The sequence below is a fragment of the Lacerta agilis genome, chromosome 10 (assembly GCF_009819535.1).
Source record: "Lacerta agilis isolate rLacAgi1 chromosome 10, rLacAgi1.pri, whole genome shotgun sequence".
In the NCBI taxonomy this organism is placed as follows: Eukaryota; Metazoa; Chordata; class Lepidosauria; order Squamata; family Lacertidae; genus Lacerta; species Lacerta agilis.
The window spans coordinates 46,956,080-46,973,987 of record NC_046321.1 but is presented as its reverse complement, the minus strand read 5'-3'; the positions used below and the strand labels follow the sequence as shown (position 1 = coordinate 46,973,987).

General features: G+C 38.5%; 1 protein-coding gene across 2 annotated transcripts in view; it reads left to right on the top strand.

Moving 5' to 3' along the window:
• The window catches only part of ARID2 (AT-rich interaction domain 2), a 102,786-nt gene that overhangs the window by 13,537 nt on the left and 71,341 nt on the right, over positions 1-17,908 (top strand). The window lies entirely within an intron of this gene.

Below are 17,908 nucleotides of genomic sequence, written 5' to 3'. Positions count from 1 at the left end.
TTAATTTTAGTTTTAGCAACTCAATGTTTAATTGCATTGCTTATCTGTTTTTGAAGATGGAATGTTGATTTACAATTATGTATTTTTAAATAAATGGTAGATGTATACATTCTTTGTTATCAAAAGACTGCTATTGCTGAAGGTATGCTTTGGATTACTTATAAATATGGGAGGGGGCTGCATTTTTGAAATGTTGGTTCTATTAAGTATGCTGTTGCTGTTACTTGATTTCCCCTCCCCCCAATCATTAGCAATTTTAATTCATAAATAGTTTCATGTAATATTTACTTGAAGTCCTATATTTTATAATGGAATTGTAGTAATTGTAATATGATGTTATCTTTCAAATAATACTAATATATATAGCCCATGTTTGTAGATGTGTTTCCATGTTTGTGTCAAGGAATCTATGTTTGTGAATTTTTGATACTTTATTTTAAACAAGTTTAATATTTTGAGTTTATAATTTAAACTTAAGATGCAAATGTTTTCATTTTTCTGTCAGTGTAGGTACAATCTGCTCTGTTTTGTGACAGGCAAGTTTTAATAATTTTAAAATCTAACTTTAGGGTATTTAGCACTCTGAATTAAGAAATGTAATTTTTGCAGGTGCACTTTCCATTGGTTGTCCTAGATTGACTTACATTTTAAAGCTGTAGAGTCACAGCAACAGTGTAGAAGTGGTTATTGAGTTACAAGGAAGTCTGGAAATCCTTAGGCAGAATCAGTTGGAATATAAAGTTGCTGTATACATGTTTGTGATGGCATATGCTTTTGTTAAAATTTTACTATAACAAGAAATTTCTTGTTTAACAAGTGTGTATGTTCACCTTTAATTTGTATCTTCTCTTCTAAAGGGTTTGGATAAGGAGATACTGATATTTTTAAGGATGTTTTGGGGTGTGTTACAGATATTAAGTATTGGAAAAAGCTAATAGGGATACACTTAATCAAAAGACATAGTACATGCTTCTCTTGAGATTTCACTCTAATTCTCCCATATTACTCAAGTTTCAAATGAAACTGCAGCCAAAGTGTGGCACAGAGTTAATTCCTATTAGGAATACAGTCCTATACCTAGATCCCCACTGGGACTTATTTTTGAACAGACATATATAAGATTCCATTGTAACTCATGTGTTAGATCATGTCATCTCTTTATTCCTGATATTCATTGCAGCAGACACACACCTGGACATACTTAAAAATCTAGTTTTGTATTGTTTTTGCTTTTAGGGGTCCTTGTTAAAATACATGTGTGCCACTGCTGCACTAGGAAATGACTGATTTCTTTGTGGTTTTTTTTTTTTTGCTAACATATTGGCAAAAATAAACCTTATCTGCTGATGACTGTATAATAAACCCATAAGCATCAATAATTATTGTTTTTGAATTTATGCAGTCATTTTCATAATACTTCAGAACTTTTTTAAAAAAGAGAATTTGAAGAAATTTTATTTTCTCAATGAGTATAGTATGAACACCCTATGACTGATACAATTATTCTTTATAATTGGTCTTTGTAAGGGTGATTGATCTGGGCTCCAGACCTACCTTTTACCTATAAAGAATTACCTTCCCAACTTTGGCCCCAGATCACTTATGTTGTGATTTTTTTCCTATTATGGCATTGCCTTGTAGGGATGTATAAATCTTTTTTTAATCATGATATGTGGGCATACACTGGTTTGTAACTGCAGCTTTTCATCTAGAGCACTGGTCTTTGTTTTATTACCATATTCATGAGGGGGCAGATATTAGCCCATTCTTGAACCAATGTCAACATTATCAAACCTTTCCCCCACCCCTGCACCAGCCCACATGTTTCCTTGCTTTTTTTGTTATGATTTGAGCATGTTTGAAGTATCCTTCCAGACAGAATGATTTTGCAAGTTCCAGGTATACTGAATTGATGTGCTTCACACCTGTAAGCCACAAGGGGACTAGTCCTTGGGATAGGTGTTGCTAGTCCAGACAGACTAGTATGATTAGTGCAGGAGAGTGAGTTCAAGTACGTGACTGCAGTAGTGGCTATGCTGCTAATAGGTCTGTGTTTTGCTGAGGAACCTTTTCACATCTGATGGTTGAAAAGCCATCTGCCATGGCTGCTTTAGCTGAGATTCCTGCATTGCAGGGGGTGGGCTAGATAACCATTGGGGTCCCTTCCAGCTCTACAATTCTATGATCATTGTGCTGTGAGCCCTCAAGTGGGTCTTAAAGCAGATATTAGTGTGGTCATTGACAATTATCTATGTGAAGGTATTCACAAACACATGGCCTTATGGACATTGTGGCAATAGAAGCATAGATTTTGGCATTTATAGTTGTTTAGAGTGAAATGGGAATAGAAGGCTTTGGTTTACATGAGGTGCAGGTCTCCCTAAGGAGGTGCAGGCAGTTGTCCAGGGAGTGTGATGGAGGCAGAAAATAAAGACATTAAAAGAAAAATGGAGAAGCTTGAAGAAAATAATAATTGGAAGAGATAAATCTCCATTCTCAGATATTGTATAGGAATATTCCTTTAAAATTGTTGCTAGTATACATCAAACACTGATCTAATCATTTAAGTAAGGTGGATTGAGTCCTATGTGCAATAATTTTGTTTAATAATTTGCTTTTAAATGCTTCACTGTTTTTTTAAATGCCAAATTAGTTCTATATGTAAGATTGGTAATACAGCCAGTGTATAAATAAACTCAACAGGTATCAGTCAGTGATACCTGTTGGGTTTCTATATGGGAAACCCATGTTCAAATTTCTGCTCACCTAGCCTACCCCTTTTATTTCTTTTACGTGGTGTATATGGTTCTTCTCCTTCTTATTTCATCCTCACAACAACCCTGAGAAATGATGACTAGCCCAAGGTCACCCAGTGAGCACCATGGCTGACTGGATATTCAAACCCTAGTCTCCCAGGTCATAGTCCAGTACTCTAACCATTGTACCACACTCGCCCTCTAACACGCATTCTCTCAAAACAGTCCTTTGAGGTAGATTCTGCTCTGAGCTTTTTGGAGAAGGGGCAGAATATAGCAAGCAGATAGTAGAATAAATGTTGGCTTGGCTTACTAATCAGCCATTAAAAAAGTAACTATCAGTGTTTTCCCCTGTATTCTCTCGCATGCAAAGAGGCTTGAGAGACTGGTACAGTATTTCATGTGTGCAGGGTATGGTGAAAGTAAAATCATAGAATTGTAGAGCTGTCCAGAGTGGCTGGGACAACCTAGTAAGATGGGCAGGGTACAAATAAATTATTATTATTATTATTATTATTATTATTATTAGAGGTGAAGGGACCACAAGGGTCAACTAAGACACCATGAGTCTCTCCCTCTGCTTGGAAGGGACTCCTGCTGTTCTTATCTTTTCAAAACCTACAGTGGAACTGAGGCTTCTGGAGCAGGGATCTGTTTGGTGCTGGATTTCCACTTTGTCAGAGGGCTAACAGAGGGCTTGAGGATCTTCTTCCTTGTGAGCTGGCAAGTGAATTTGTGGATGCCTTTGAAGAAGTAGTGGAAAGATGGTTGACATCTTTATTCTGATACAACAACAACATCTAACTTATTGTTTCCATCCTGAAATTATCCCTGTGAGGATTTGTAAACCTGTGTAAATGACTTCTGGGGAATCACTGTTCACAACTTAAGTAATTTACTTGTCACTTTTCTATTCATCTTGTACATTTATGTGGGCATCCCGTCACAGACAGTCAGCTGGTGCTAAAGCAATACACAAAGTTAATAGATGCCCAGATAGATGTTTAGATGACTTGACCACTTATTCTATGCTCTAATAACTTCCAGATTGGATTACTAGAATGTACCCTATGTGGGGCTACCCTTGAAGGCAACTCAGAACCTTCAACTGTTCCAAAATGCAAGAGCCAGATTACTGGCTGGGCTACTATTTACAACTCCCATAACTCCTGTTTAAAAGAGCTGCACTGGTTGCTGGTTTGTTTCTGGACCTGACTCAAGGTACTCATTGTTTAAAGCAAGAACTTAGGCCCCAAATATTTGGAAGGCTATCTACTTCCCCACAGACCCTCTCAGATGTTAAGATGAGGGAGTCCTCTTGGTAGTTGTGTGATCCTCATTATCTGTGGCAGTCCCTAAGCTGTGGATCTTACTTCTGAGCAGAAAAGTTTAACAGAGCACAATTTTTAAAGGTGGTATAAAAACCCAGCATTTCAAAAGCATTAACTTTCATGGTCTAAAGTCCTCTTCATCATATACATAAAGGGACTGAATAATAGTATATATGTAAGGGTAGTTGTTTGTGTTTTAAAAGGAAATACCTCAGTGGAAATTTCATTTTTAAGTGATGCACCTTAGTGTTTTCCATGATAGGGAAGAAGAAATCCATGGTAGCTGTTGAGACACTGGTTTACACAATTACTATTTCCAATGTCCATCCAGATTAATGAGTTTTAGGACAGCCACTTTGTGATTTGTAGAGTGGCATGCATAGAAATCCTAGATGTTATAGATTGCATTGTTAGCAGTGTTCTCATTTTAATAAAAAGATTTATCTGGTTTGTTGCATTGGTGCCTATGGCCTGGTTTGTACATAACGGTGATCCATGGTTTGTTTAGGAAACCACATATTAACCACAGACAGTTAAACAAACCCAGCTTTGTTTGATTTCCACCTGCTCCCAGTGGTCTAAACCACTGAGCCTCTTGGACTTGCTGATCCGGAAGGTTGGCGGTTCGAATCTGCACAACGGGGTAAGCTCCCGTTGCTCTGTCCCAGTTCCTGCCAACCTAGCAGTTCAAGAGCATACCAGTGTGAGTACCGCTGCAGTGGGGAGGTAAGCAGCATTTCTGTGTGCTCTGGCACAGTGTCCCGTCACACTAGAAGTGGTTTAGTCATGCTGGCTACATGACCTGGAAAGCTGTCTGCGGACAAATGCCGGCTCCCTCGTACTGAAGCAAGATGAGTGCCGCACCCCATAGTCGCCTTTGTAGCTTGGTGAGCATCTGGATAGGATGTCCAAACCATAGTTAAGGAAGGGCATCGGATTCACATGTAATGCCAAGCCGTTCCTAAAACAAACTAAAAGTTCCTTAGCCAACAACAAACCATGACTTCAGATTATTGTTTGTTGGCAGTAATTATGCCATAGTTTGTGCATGGTTTGGATGATCCATCAAACCATGGATAGGGTTATGTGTGAAGCAGGCATTTCCAGTCATTGAACAGATCCTTATAGACAGTCAACTGAATGTAGATAATGCACTGTCGGTATAACTGGTGCCATGGAAGTAGGTGTTAGTGGTCGGTTAGTTTCTGTATAAGATCATATTCAGATGTGTTTTGTCCTATATCCAGAGTGTGTTGTATGGAATAGATGGTAAAGGTAAGGTAAAGGTAAAGATAAAGGCACTGTGGTCTACCTCTTGGGCTTGTTGTGGAATTGATGAAGCAGAAATTGACTGTAGGGTGGCAGTAGGTGATGTTTTGGTGATATCTCTGAAACAGTTCCTCACTATTTGTCCAAATGATTAAAACATAATTAGTGTATCTGAGGTATGCCACTAGGTTAAATGCTAATTAAAACACATACTACACAGTCTGCTATGAAGATGTTGGTATGTGGTATTGCACATGTGCCCATTGTTGTGGTACTGTGGGTTTGTAGGGATGGGTATCTCAACTTGAAACAATAGTATGTAAAGAGGATGATATGTGAATGTTCTGGGGTGATGCTGACTGTATTTCTCTGCCAGGGAAGGTAGTCATGATGTCCCAAAGCACATCATCATTGTGATGTTTGTATATAATAATTCTATTTCCACAGTTGCTGAGATGGTTTCCTGTGGAAGTTGTCTAATAGAGTTAAGTTTGCTAAGGAAGTCTGTGGTGTCTTTAAAAAGCTTGTTTTGGCACCAGTTATGAAAACCAGACTTTCACTAGGGTCTTTGGATTCCCCCCCCCTTATTACAAAACCTGTTGAAGGAAATTAAGGGGTAACTTTTTAAAATGATGCTGTTGAGGCATTTACTAGCAGCATTTACTAACAACACAGAAAGAACTGCTCTTAAATACTTGTCATCCTTCAGTCCATCTCAGCATCTGACAAAGCTGGCTTTACCAGGCAATCAAGTTGGCCGCCAGGTTAGCCCATATAAAGTCAGTGTAATGTGTAGTGTAGCCAGAATCCTATACAGTACAAAGTTAAAAACAACCCACAGGAAGACAAACTGCAGTAACAAGCTCCCAGTAGCTAACAAACAACAGGTATGAGAAAGTGAATGGTTTCACTAAAGAACATTGGCAATGGAGTCAGTTGTGGAAGCAGGTAAATGGCTATGGTTGCCAACCTTCTTATTCCAGTAGGGCTACTATGCCTATAATAATAGGCAGAAGAAGAACAAGTAGTATTTACCCATTGCTGCCTCCCTTTGCTGCGTATGGTTTCAACTGTTACATAAACATCTGTCAAACATCTTGCAAAGTTGTCCAGCTAGAACATGAAGGCTGGCAATTGTTGGTCTTGCAGTAGGCTTCACTAGTTGCCTTTATGACACTGGAAATTGGGAACACCCTTTCCTCCTCACCTGTTGGAGGGTTGCTTGTGGGGAGGTAAGGCTAATGATCCCAGGACAGGAATCAGCAATAGTTAGCATCTGCAACACACAGCCTTGCCTTAGATTCTCAGTAGGTGCTAATGAGTGATTAATACTGGGTGCTCCCATCTAGTCTCTCCCAGTTCCTTTGTCTCACCTTCACTCTGCCTGATGGAGAGTGTAATGACTGAAAATATAATCACATCTCCCATGAGAGTAGTTGCAGGGGAACTCTGTGCATGTCCATTTGTTCTATTGTGATCCTGCAGGACAAAATACATCAAGAGTGTTTGGGCAGTAGTAGCAATGGTTGGGTCAGAGACCCTGGCATTAACCCTACCCCTTTCTACACAGTGCAGAAAGGCACTGCAACCAGCAGTTAAACAGTCAGTATAACCGGGGCACTGTTTTCATGGGGAGCAGGGAGAAGCACATAAAAGACTGAAACATTTTCAGTAGTCATGGATTGAATCATGGACTCTTCCTTCCCTTCCTTTCCCATGTAGAGTGCTTTGTCCCTTCATCTCTAGTTGAAGGAGTCAAACTCAGAATCTTGTCTGTGTGTCCTGAGGCAAAATATATTTAAAGATTCTTAGAAGAAAAGTGTTAGAACAACAAGTAGAGGAATAACATATTGCTGAGTTAAAGCTGTTTGTGCAAAGTGCCCTTTCTCCATAGTTCCCATAATCAGAATCCCCTTGTATGCGTTACAGGAGGCCAGAGAAATATAGCCTCCTGGTGTACATCATATAGTGTTATGGGCTCTGTGGAAGAGATTTTATATACAGGTCTGGGTGTGCTATGATTTGAGTGCAGAGTTATTCAGAATCCTATGCTTTGTCACAATAGTGTGCACAGAGTGAGGACAGTGTGAGTTCATTGGGGCTGTTTTAAAACAGATCAATACTTTTGCTGGCATAACTTTTTACCAGTGTAATAACCAGGAGTGGGTCCTGAAGCTGTTTACAACTCAGAGTAAGCCCATTCCTTCCCTGACTTGCTCCTAATGCCACCCATATTTGGACCCTCTGTTGGTGGAGCAAGCAGTGAGAATTTGTCAATATATCCCTGACATTATGTATGCATCAAGACCCCACACTGACATACCTTCAGCCAGTGCAATTTGAGCATAGGAGTGTTCCGTTGGTATACAAATAGTAAGCTCGTGAGTTGGCCTTTATGTAGACCACGTCTTTAAGAAGTTAAACAAATGACCACATATTACGATACGATACGATAATCTTTATTGTCATTGTCCCATACAGAACAACGAAACTGAAAAATCTACATCAGACATATTAACGTTCTCCGGACTTCAGTATTTTAATTGCATCATGTTAGTGTTAAACTAAACAATTATTCCTAAAATTGCTTTCATTAGCAGGTGCTTAGAATGAGAAGGACTGACCAAGGTGTCCTTTAATATCCAAACATTTCAGGCCAATAACTGTGTGTGTATGAAAATTGCTTCAATAGCCTCATCTGATTTCCAACATCTTACAAGATGATCAAACACCTCACTGAATTTTCAACACATTCCTCTTTATAGATGATTTCGCTTTCTTCGTGTGAGTGAGTGAGTGAGAGTTTTTTATTAATATGAACAAGCTTTTAACTTGGACAGTTGCATTATCACAATGAGGTGGTGGGTTTCAGCTTTATTTAAAATTGTATGTAGAAGATTGGATGCTCTCAGCATTTTTAAAATTCAGTTTTACACTCTGTTTCCCACCTAAAAAGTTAAACAAAAGAGGTTCTAGTTTAACTATATTGCATTGCACTTCCTGGCAGATGTGGTAATTTTATGATTTGTGGAAGTGTAGTGAGCAGTCAGAAGCCAAAGTGTCAGTAACCATTCATGGACTTTACCTGTTCTTGTGATGTGAGCAGCAGCAGTTAATATAATTTCTCTGAACTGGACTTCAGGTTTGATGTTTAAGCTTTGCTCACTTATATTAGCAAAGTGAATTACAAATAGTTATGTATGGATATTTTACAGTGTTAATGAAGGATTTTAAAGAAACAGTGCCGCTGGGAAGCATGCTTTTACATGTTTTGTTATTTGGTAAAAAAATAGCATGGGAATGTGAAGGTTGGGAGAAAGTTTCCAGATTAAACGTGTTTTGTGTTTGTTTTTAATGTGGTGATTATTGAGGTCCAGCCCTATAAAGAGTTGTTAACTTATTCATGCATAAAGCTCAATTTGTGGGCCTTCAGGTGAGAATCAGAATCTACAGAAGAGTGTTTATGATCATGTTCTGATTCATTAGCCATACATTTTTAAACTCCAGTTTTTTTGCATTTGTTTTTAATGTCATGATTATTGAGGTCCAGCCCTATAAAGAGTTGTTAACTAATTCATGCATAAAGCTCCATTTGTGGGCCTGCAGGTGAGAATCAGAGACTACAGAAGAATGTTTATTATCAGGCTCTGATTCATTGCCATACATTTTTAAACTTCAATTTTTTGTGGCTCGGTGGCTGGTCCTAGGAATGCTTTGAATTGGCACAATTGTACTAGCAATTGTATGTGGACTAGGGTGCTCAACACGTCACTAAGTTAATACTTTGTGGTTTGGTGTTAACATTAGTTTAATATGGATAGGATTGTTTTTCTTTGCCACTGTTCAGTCCTGTTTTGAAAAGCAATGTTTGGCACAGTTGCACTGGTGGTGTTACTTTCTTGCGTTGTTGCAGCAATAGTGTCCCAGGCATTTGCTGTGCTAGCGCAAAATTGCAGCTACTACTGTGATTTGGTGGTAATGGGAGCTGTTCATTCTTGAAAGTATCCATCTTGGATTGGACTCTTAGCCTTCAGTCAGAATTTATCTTCTGAATTTGCAGAAGTTCTGCATTGCAACAGCCACTACAGCACCCAACAGAATGAAGATAAAGCTAAGATTTGCTTTCAAAAATCCAGTGCTTCAGCTCCCAGCTTGAGCATTCCATAACCCTTAGGCTGGAAGCCAGCTTTGCTTCTCCCCAAAAGCAACAACTCAAGAAAGCTTAGAGACAACTGCTTAAGTGGTATACAAATTTTCAAAATAATAATATTGATAGCATTGATGCAGCCACTCAAAACAGTATAACAAAAGTTATCTTCTACCAACAGACACACCAAAGCAACAGTAAACAGCGACTTTTTGATTGTAGGCATGCCCAGTTTCCCACAACAGAGGAAGCAGGCATGCGTCTGCTTATACTGGGTTCTCTGAGCCTAATTTTATGCTCTGCAAAAGAACTGAGTTGATAGGTGGATGTTTGATCAAAATAAACATAAGTGAACAGTTTCAGGGTTGGGAAGGGATCATATGAAATCAGCTATGTGATTTGCAACAGCAGTGGCTAACTTTTGGCTCTCCAGATAAAGTTGGACTTCAGCTCTCATCATTACTGACCATTGGTTGTGCTGTCTAAGACTGATGGGAGTTGGGAGGCTGAACAATATCTGCAGGGTTACTAGTTAGCTACCCCTACCTTATTGAGTATAGAAATAACTTGCTTTCGTTTTAAAAAGTATTTATTTTGTACCTGCAGCAATAAGTACAGATTTATTTTTTAGGCTTTTAGGGAAATCTAAAATATAAAAATTGAATTATTATAGTTGAACTTGGTTTAACCATTTCCAGTAGCAGTTTACTATGTAAAACTTAGGAAAAACAAGATTATAGTAAGAAAGTTGAGGGAGATATAATAATAGTAAAAATGACAGAACTAAACTGAGGACATAGTGATAAAATTCTTTAGTATGGAACATTGGATTTGGTTAGCTAGGAATTGAGTAATACATTGTCAAATGAACTTTATGTTTAAATGTGCAAATTTAAATCCTGATCCTACAGTGAATTTCTGCATCATGCAAATGCCCTTATAAAGCAGGTGGTTTTATAATGTGTCCGTGGTATATGAACTGAAAATAGCAAATGTATATGCATTTTGATAAAAGCAACCCCTCATTTACCCAGGATAAAAATGTCAGGACTCAAGCATGAAATTGAATATATTATTGTTATTGTTGTTAAATTTCTATATTGTTCTTCATCTGAGGACCACAGGGCGGCTTTCAAATATAAAACACAAAAATGCATAACATAGTAACAAACAAAAACAATACCCCCTTTTCAGTAGTTGGTCTCCTGATTTCAGACTGCTTCTCTCCCCTCTGCCCATTACAAATCTAATGCATGAATACCACTATATTGGCCTGTATGTGGCCTGTGCCCCAGACTGTGTTCTGGTGTTCAGGTAGAATGTGTGTGTGTGTCATTATGGTATGTGGCTTATTTCTATGAATTGCTCCTTCTTGCTTGTGCTACAATATTCTCTGCCCCTGCCACCTCACTGCTTCCTGTCTCTTTGCTTCATCTCTTCTTGCCTGCTGCCACTTCTGCTTCCATGCTTCGGTGGCTGAAGCAAACATCCCCAGTAAATGTATTAGAGGAATCCATGGTGTAGTTGAAGATGGCTCATCTGAACTTGTTGTCTGCTACTTGTAATGCACTGTTTCAAGAGGGAAAATGTCCCTAGTCAGTGCATCTAGGTAGCATTGGTGGCACTGGTGACTAACATAGTAATCTCACTACTTTGTGTCAATTGATGTTTAAAAGTTAATTTACATGGGAGGAAGTAAATGAACAGTGGGTGAAGGGGATATGCTAGTAGTACCTGTTTTCTTACTAACCATGGTGTTTGGTTATATAGGCCAGTGTTTTTCAACCTTTTTTGGGCAAAGGCACACTTGTTTCATGAAAAAAATCACGAGGCACACCACCATTAGAAAATGTTAAAAAATTTAACTCTGTGCCTATATTGACTATATATAAAGTAATTCTCTTGAATAGGAATCAAATAAACAAATTTTTCCCACGGCACACCAGGCAACATCTCGCGGCACACTAGTGTGCCACGGAACAGTGGTTGAAAAACACTGATATAGACGAGCCCTTAAGGGTGCAATCCTATATCCATTTATCTGGTCAGTGATCCCCATTGAACTTGTTGCAGCTTAAATCTATATAGACATAAAGGATTTTGCATCACAGGGGTGATACTTCTAAATGGTACTGTGCCATGTTGCGCATGAAAAGTTTCTTATACAGTTCAGTAGTTATAACTACTGGTAGTAACTATGGTGGAGCTTGATCTTGCTAGTGTTCCTGGCAGAATGTAGCTGGCATACTGCTGGAATTGTTTTCAAAAATAGTAATATTTTTTTGGGAGGGGGAAAGTTTGACAACCCACCTTGATTTTCTTCATCCTGGGAAACCCATAACCAAAACCTAAGTGAAAACAGCACTGTCCCTACCTGTGATTCCCATCAACTGGTATTGAGATGCATATCACCTCTAACAATCAAGTGTTCAAAATTAGCAAGGTGCATTTTGCACTGGACTATCTGCCACTTGCGACTAAGTGATGGTGCCTGGGTGCCAGGATGACGCCTACCATCTGGAGGTGCATGCCTGGGGATCATTGAATGTTGACTGTTTTCACACACAAATACCATATCCTGTAGAATTATATTGGTTATATTTTATCTGCACAATCAGAATGAATCTCAGGAACCAAAATGCTTATTCTGAGCAAGAGCAATGGACAACATTATAGTTAATTGTTGTAGCTTGTCTTCGCTTACCCTACCCCATTGTCCTGCTCACAGTTGTGAAGAATATTCTTACATTATGAGTGGTCCATGTCACCATTAAGAAAAAGAGGTAGAAATAGGGCAGTAGGTACATATGTTGACTGTCCCTGGATAAAGTGACCTTTCTTCCTCAGGTAATCAAAGTTCTTAACCTAGCTCAAGGTGGTCATCTAAACTCGCCAGATGTTGAACTGATAGACAGTTCATCATTTGAAAAATAAGACACTGGAGCCATCTTGCCCAAAAAATGGCAGCTAGACATTCCATTTTGGCAACTGTAACCCTAGTTTATGATCCACTTGGCACCTAGCTTATATATCTGAGATTCTAACACTGCTAATGAAGGAGGTAGGGCTTTGTACAGTAGGCTAGTTTCTACACACACTCTTCTCTATGCTCCATCCAGGCAAGCAAGGACCCACTCCTTGCGGGTGCAAAGCAGAGCCATTGAGAGGTGTGGCATGGGGAGAGGGGTGTGGCAGTGGAGGGATTGTGAGCTGTGGAGAGTCCTGTGGGCCAGATGGTGAGAATCGGAGTGCTGAATTTGGTCCTTGGGCTTAAGGTTCCTCACTGCTGGGGCCTTGCGTCTCTGTTCCTGGGATCTAAATCCAAACTAAAGGTGCTTGTTATGAGAATCTGTAAAGTTGAAGCTGAATTTCTTCTATATGTCATGGTTGCAGCCATGTTTGTTTGTTCACAGCTGCCCTGTTAATGTCTAAAGCAGGGAGAGCAGGAGTCATAATTTTTTCAGCAAACCATTTGGATTGCTGATGGGGAGCTGACCTTACCTTGCTTTATTGCTTGTACTGTAGCACTTTTCTTCCAGCCTGGCTCACTTCCTACAGCATAGCAGGGCTGGATGAGAGTGCCTGCAGCAATGGAGCATGCAGAGGTAAGGTGAGGAGAGTGCTGAGGGATCCTTACGCATACCCAAATTTTGTTGTAAAGCAACAATTTGAATTTGAACAGGTCAGAAATATGAAGAGCAAGAATGGCTGTCCCAGTCTCTCAGTTTCGCCTTAACAAAATAACAGTGCCTGGTTACTTTTTGCCCTAGTACATTTTTTCTTTGGGACAAACTTGTACAGCACCATAAGAGAACAACAAAATTATTAGAAGTCTAGCAACGTTTCCTAGTGAAAAGACGTTAATATGTGTAGTTGGGCTTATTATGTAGTTATTAGCATGAGAGCAGCTTCCATAAATGTGAAAGTGGAAATACATTAGAGAAAATTGGCTGACTCGAGTACTACAGGTAGATGTAGCTGAGATCAACTGTATGAAATTTAACAAAGGAAAGTTTAAACCAAGAAATAGGACAGTAGTTTAAAAGCAGGTTCTACTGAATTGTGAAATCAAATTGCAAGCAAAATGTTACTGACTATGGGACATAAAATTACACTGGATATAACACGAGCCATTCTTTTGCATGAAAATGGACTTAGAGTACACAGATTGTAGGAGTGATTTAATGAAATATTCCTTTTTGCATATTTTTGTTTTAAAGTTAACTAAAGCATTGAATCAGATTTGTTACATGCTTTCCAAATCTGAGTGATATTTCTGCCTACTGTATATGGAATAAGAATGGATGTCTTTCCTGCATAGCCTGTTAACCAAGGCTATCTTTGAGTCCCCTGTCACAACTTAATTGGTATAGGACAGCAGCATACTAATTATAACTGCACATGTGAGCCTAGTTAAAGTTTTGACTGGAAGCATTTTTTTCTTCATGAACTGATAGGGGGAAACAAATGAAAAACTAGTATGGCTTCATAGTGCCAGCTGACATGTATTCTTGTAGCACAGGGACCAATAATTTGATTGGAAGAAATTAGTGGTGAGCAACATATTGCCTCTTGAGACAACTTCTTAGTTATTTTTTAAAGGCCTGGTTTGCGCAACATGGAAAGCCAAACCATGGCTTTACCAGGATCTCGCAAATAATTCAAGATTGCTGTTGCTTTTCCCAACCCTGGCCCTTTTCATTGCTATGCTGAACTAAGCCAAAGTTTGTCTTAGAGTGTTGTCTGAACATGCACTTATGGGATTGTTACTACTATAGCCCTTGCTTTTCGGTCCTAATCTTGATTGGTGTCTTAGGCTCTTAAGCCATTTGGAGGGTTGTTCCTTTTTCTCTGCCTAGGCATAGTGGGAAAATATTTTGAATCTAGTAATATTTTACTTCCCTTGAACATTTCTTATCGATTATGATATGGCTTCTTGATGGTAAACCTGTTCTCAGTATATAGATATATACACACACACCTGATTTTAGCAAGGCTTTTTAGTGTTTTGATATTTCAAAATGTCAAAATTTAGGTGAAAGGCTTATCCTAGATGTTGGATAAGCCCAGTTGGTAGCGATATCACTGAAGCAACAGTTGATAATGTAACTGGCACACATTGTTGCTCAGTCTTCGGGCAAAGGTGAGATAGAATGGAATGAATTCTTATTGCTGCTGCTGCTGTTTTATTTGTATGGAATTTATGTTGCTTGGTCTTTAATATTATTATTCATTTTTTATTTTAATTTTTTGCATTTCTGTCCTGGGGCATTTGGGCAGTCTATAAATATGGCAAATAAACTGAGTTGGCTGCATTCCTCAACACACTTGCCTACAAATAATTCCCAGTGAAGCATACTTCTGAGTAAACATCTGCGGGATCACATTGTATTTATTTCAACTTGCTACATTGTAAATTTGAAACCAACTAAAGTAAGATGACATATTATTGGGCCTTGTTAGTTGACCAGGGGCATGAGGCTGGTCTACTAGACAAATATATAACTTCTTACCCTCTTTGATTATTAATTTTTCTTTAAGTTTTTGTAGAATACCTTCCATTTAATGAATTTGCTAAGTTTTTCAACTTACAATTGGCAGGAAAAATATTCAGCATTGAACTAAGAGCTTTTGGCAGAGATGGATATATTTGATCAGATTTCATTGGTTATGGAAAAAATATAAAATCTTTTAGGAGACAGGAAATGAATGTATGGCAGAGAACTGAGACAGCCAACATTGTGTTCTTCAGATGTTTTGAACTACAACTCCCATTAGTTTCAGCAGCATTAGTCAAGGATGATGAAAGCTGTAGTCTTCAACCTCCAGGGGGCTTAATGTTGGATACCCTGGGAAAAAATATTGCATAAGATATTGCATTACAAGAAATGCAAGGGGGGGGGGTTCAATGGGTAAATTTATGTTATATTTTAACCAGCACATACAGTATCAAAATGTTAAAAAAATAAGTCCTAGAAGCAATTTACTGTGATTAATAGATTATTATTGTAATCAAGTTCAGCTCAAGCTATAGTTTTTTTTAAATTTATATACAGTCTCTATGAAATCAATTGATTTGTAAATTATATAGTGTGTGAGAGATATTATTTTGTTGTTTTCCTGACTCCTGTCCAGCCCATGTTGACAGAGCCTCTCTTTAAGTGTACAGAATAAACCTTTATTGAGGCAAAAAAGAGAGAGGGGCCTGAGCATTAGCTCTCAGACTAGATGACAGGAAAGGTGAGGCCAGCCAGACTAGAAGCAATAGTCTGATGGAGTCCAAACTCAGGGCAAGGAGTTCAGAACTTCACAAAAGCAGTGGAGTTGTCCCAGTGGGTTGGCACGCCCCTTTCTTCCCACTGCCACACTTTTTAAACAGTGGGACAAAGTGAGCTCACTCATAGACTCTTGTGCCTTGCAAGACTATTGAGCAAACTTATGATGACTGTGATTATTATCATGTTTCATGTTTATTACTTCAAATGAACTTGCATTGAAACAATAGTCCTACTTCCAAGTAAATTTGCTTAGGATCACTGTGAGGTTCTGTAATGCTACATGATTACAAATGCTGGTTTTTGCATAGCCTCACTGTCATCACTGTGTTTTAGTGTGGTGTAAAATTTATTTACTTTGAGATGGTATATTCAAGTAGTTAGTTTTGCTGGGACATGTCTTGGAAAACTAATTTTGCTTATTAACAGCAAATTATTACTGCTGCTATATTGGGTTAGTCAGCTAGTCAGTGCTAAGTCGTTTCAGGGTAATTAATGTGAGATTGTTTAATACTGATTTTTGACTAGCCAAAAGGTTTTCAAGGCTTTGCAACTGTAGCAAAACAGGGAAACCTTGAAAAACTGGAGAATGAAATGTGTTGTCCTGTAAAATCTTCATTTCCTACCTCCTTTTAGCTTATTCTGTAACACACATGCTTTTAGAAGTTTTACAGTGTAATCATATGCATATCTCTTCAGAAGTAAAGTGTAGCTCGCTTCAGAGAATTGTATATAGGACTACAACCTTCAGATAATACTAAAACTACCAGTAAGATCAAATGGGCCTTTGTAGCATTTCCAAATGCTGCTGAAGGTACTTATTTCAAACCCTTTCCCCACATAATGCATATGTCTTATTATGAGAGTTCAGTATACTCTCAGATATAATGGGACTTATGGGAGCATTAATGTATTACATTATCATGAGAGGAGCTTCCTTCTCATCTTCATACATACCTGCATCTAAGGTTTATAACTGAAAAATGCTAATTGATATAAAATGTAACTGTTGCTTTTATTAGTGAACTCTTGAAGATTGTTTTCTTTGCTCGGTGCTTCTGCGCAGTATTCCTTAAGACTCTTGATGGGAAAAGATTCTGCGTTCAGAAGCATTTGAATATTCAGCTGCTGCACTAATGCAAAAGTTTTTTGGTGGTCCAAGAACTTTGGCTCCAAGCGAGACTATTCTGATTTTGTGAGATCTTTCTGTTCCATTGAAACATACTATAATTTTTGTTTAAAAAACCCTTCTGTGTTTCTAACAGTTATCTGAAAGGGTTTGGAAAACAAATCTATATGATACACTGTACCATGGGGAAAGGCCCATGTTTTATACTAGTTTCCAATACAAATTTACTAGAATATTATATAGTATAATATAATAGTAAATTGGGACAAAAATGTCTACAACACACCACAAGTAAACATTTCTCCATTAATGTTTAGAGGCTTCGTAATTGTCCGTTTATGTTTCATATGTCTTATTAAAATTTCTATTGTCAGTTCATGTCAATGAGATCAGAAAAATATCCCTACTAATGCCAATGACATTTAAGTCCAGCCAAAGGTGACTATAGGTGTGGCACTCATCTCGCTTTCAGGCTGAGGTAGCCGGCGTTTGTCCACAGACAGCTTTCTGGGTCATGTGGCCAGCATGACTAAACCGCTTCTGGTGCAATGGGTCACTGTGACAGGTGCCAGAACACACAGAAGCCCTGTTTACCAATGCCAATGAACATGCTCATTGATCTATGCAAAGGTGAATTAACACAGTGGCTTTTAAAGCGACAAACTTGAATCCAGCTCCTGCCAACTAGCTAAGAAGATCAATTTATAACTTAGTACTTGCTCCATAAAGTAAACTACAGTCTAATTGTGTGTGATTCTTTAGTTACTTTCCCTTTATTACAAGTTGTTGGCCTCCACAGAATTAATGTCCCCATGCCCACTTTGGTCAGTGCCTAACTTTTGTAGAACCTGAGTTGTAAAGCAAAACATGGAGGCACTGCTCCTGGCTTGTTTTGTGAGAAAGTAGCCTGTTCCCCCCTGACAGTGTTTTAGCCAGTGAATGAAGTCCTAGGCAATGATTAACTTTTAGTAAAACAGATCTGTCCAACTAGGCAAGGAGAA